The sequence below is a fragment of the Lipotes vexillifer genome, unplaced genomic scaffold (genome assembly GCF_000442215.2).
Source record: "Lipotes vexillifer unplaced genomic scaffold, Lipotes_vexillifer_v1.1 scaffold329, whole genome shotgun sequence".
Lineage (NCBI taxonomy): Eukaryota > Metazoa > Chordata > Mammalia > Artiodactyla > Lipotidae > Lipotes > Lipotes vexillifer.
In genome coordinates this window covers 2,260,660-2,263,643 of record NW_006774067.1, presented here as the reverse complement: position 1 = coordinate 2,263,643, position 2,984 = coordinate 2,260,660, and the positions used below count along the sequence as shown (strand labels likewise).

Below are 2,984 nucleotides of genomic sequence, written 5' to 3'. Positions count from 1 at the left end.
TCCAACTGCCTGTAAAAGTCCACCCTCATTTAAGGCTATTTATTGTACATCATCCTTGTTAAGCTCATTTCATTGAATGTAGACCTTCAGACCTGGCTCACAGTATTTTTCTGCCATACTTCTGCCGTAATTCTAGGAGATTTTAGCGTTCATGTAGACAAAGAACGGCATCATAGTTTCAAATTCCCTAAACCTCTTTCACCTTACCCTTTCCTCCTCTGCATTACAGCGCTCCTCTAAAGAACACATTTTTATAGCTCACTCAGAAATTTCAAAGTTTCATATTCTATACTTTGTAAACAAATTTTTGTTTTTTCACCTCTCTCCTACTATCCTTCCCACCAAATCTGCACAACAATTTCCACAAACCCTCCAGTCCCTGGATTCCCCATTTTCTTTGGCTTTATCAGTTCCATCCTAGGCTAACTTCCTTCCTTACTGAGCTTGGACCTCAGAAGTTCAGCAACTGCAAAACCCAAATCCTGGAGCAGTAACAGTTAACCTTTTTTGTTTCTACATTTTGATATGTTGAGAATACTGGATAAAAATCTCCCAATTCTTTGATTTTGCACTACTATACATTCATGATTTTCAGCCTTGGCTAGGACCTCAGCATCAACCTCAGTACTCTTACTTTCCTTGATTAGTTCCCTCCAACCTTCCCCTCAAAACACATTGAGAACTTGCACCACTCCCCTCCCTCAAATCTCATCTTCACTCAGACTCGACTCTTTTATTCTCAGCAGATATCAAAGTCTTCTGCTTTATATTTCATCATGGGGGAAAAAATGGTTCTCTCTTTACCTCCCTACATCCTTACCAGCAAAATATATTATCCATATGGAAAAGTAGTAAAATTATTTTATTCAAAGAAAAAGTAAAGTGCAAAATTTAAATCATTTTCAATCACTTGAGAGGTCGTAACCCATTTGATAGCTTAGAATATGAAAATAAACCAGCTCTGATCTGAATAATTATAGACAACAGGTGTTCCGGTCTTTGTAGTCCTACCTAGATAGGGGCTGGACCAAAAACTACCTACTTCCCCATTTATTGCTTATAAACTATATGTATACTTTAAATTCTGACACAATGTAATTAGATTTCTAAAGTGGAAAACACAGAGAGTGTGCCACTTTTGAGTCGAAAAAGATAGTGCATCTTTGATCACTGAGATGGCGAGAGAACTGCTGAGACTTCATTCTCTAAAACTCACATCCTCAAGGGATTCACTTTCACTTTCATCAAGACAGCAATCTTGTGGTATTGTTGACAACTCAGGAACACCACAGTTGCTGTCTTGGAGGGTCTGGGGTCTGTGCCTATAGACAATCCAAACCAACTTCTTGCAACATTCAAGAGAAAATATCCAGCTAGTCATTTAGAAACTATTTACTTACCTCCAGTAAAAGGACTCAGTATCATTAATCTTTGAATACTTTATAACAAGCTGGAGAAACTGCAATAACTTAATGAATTATGTTTCTACTTCCAGATTGAGAAGACACAAAGTTAATACAGATGGCTTTGCTTTTGCAAAGACTAGTAGAAAATTGCAAGCTTTCAGCTGAGCGTCCAGTTTATCAAGGCTCAATATTTCTTTCCTTTCCGAAATATGAAGAGGTATAATAGTCTTGTGTAAGAAAAAAAAAGTTTAATACAGCAGTATGTTCCATTTCATAGTTCTAATTTTTCTCCCAAAGTTATTTTTTTCCTTCGTTTTCTGTCAGAAGCGGTGCATTTACATTGACTAATCCAGACGACTTCACGAGAAGATGAATCATTGCATTCTTCAACTCTTCTGGCAGCCAGCAAAAACAACAGACTCCAGTGCAAGACAAATTTTAGGTTTCACCTTCACAAAAGCCAAGGATCTGTCCAAAATATTGACAACCAGGATACAAGTTTATGTGCAAGACTGAAAATTAAAAAGCTGGTTAAATCCCTTAAATCTTGACCTGTTTCTGTCTTTAACACACAATGTTATTGTTCTCAGGGGAAGCCTTCGTCAAGCTCAGTCCTTTTTTTGTGGTTGGAATTTCTGTTCCTATTCCAAGTAGAGTTTCAGTAGCTCAGAGAGCTGAACTTATTCCAGACTGCCAAGACCTATGCCCCCAGATCCTTCACTAGGTGGGAGAGGCAGCATCTGGCCTGGAGAGAGCTGAGCACAGAAGAACACGATGGACTCTTCCCTGGGTCAGTGACCCACCAGCTCAACAGTGCCCCCAACAAGCATCCAACCCTCCACTGCCTCTGCCACCTCCTCCACAGCTTCAGAGCCCAGCTTCACACCGCTGCCCATGCCCACCCTCCTACTGGCAGCATCTCCTCCTGCAGACTCTGGTCTCCCAGCAGCTCTCAGGCCATGCCATGCCATCAGCAGAAACTGAAGCAAACCTGTTCTTGTTCATCATATTTTTAATTTCCAAAGTTAAAAATTGTTCTTTGATTTTTCCTTTTCTATAAGATCCCATTTTGGTTTCATAAGCAGATAATCTTTTCTTCTATCTTTGATGATATTAACTATGACTTTTTTTGGTTCTCTGTTCCATTGATTGTTTTGGTCCAAACTTTTTTCTGTTTGTTTTTGTCTCTGCTTCTTAAGTTGTCTTTTCTCAAATGGCATTCCCTTTATATGTAAAAATGAGAAGCTGATTGGAAGAAGTGTATTGGTGTGTGTTGGTGGAGGGTAGCAACCTGGCTGTCTAGGATTCTAGGAGCAAAGCAGGAGAAGCAGCCTGCTAGTCCAGTATTTCAATACGTAGATGTTTACATAATTCCAATATTCTTAGTTCCAACACTCACCCCTATCTTATCCTATGTCTGTTGTCTCTGAATCCAGAGCTCCTGGGCTTAGTTTCTCCAGACTAAACCTACTGCTGCATGTGATGGAGGTGGGTAGAGTCGTTCTCTGACTGCTCAGGGAAGTGCAGGGGAGCAGGCAAGTTCAACCAGTTGATGTAAAGATATTAAGCCAATCATGT

General features: G+C 39.8%; 1 pseudogene; it reads right to left on the bottom strand.

The window, feature by feature from the left end:
• Positions 1 to 1,106: 1,106 nt before the first annotated feature.
• LOC103091164 (cyclin-G2 pseudogene) lies at positions 1,107 to 2,302 on the bottom strand (annotated as a pseudogene).
• Between the last annotated feature and the right edge of the window lie 682 nt (positions 2,303 to 2,984).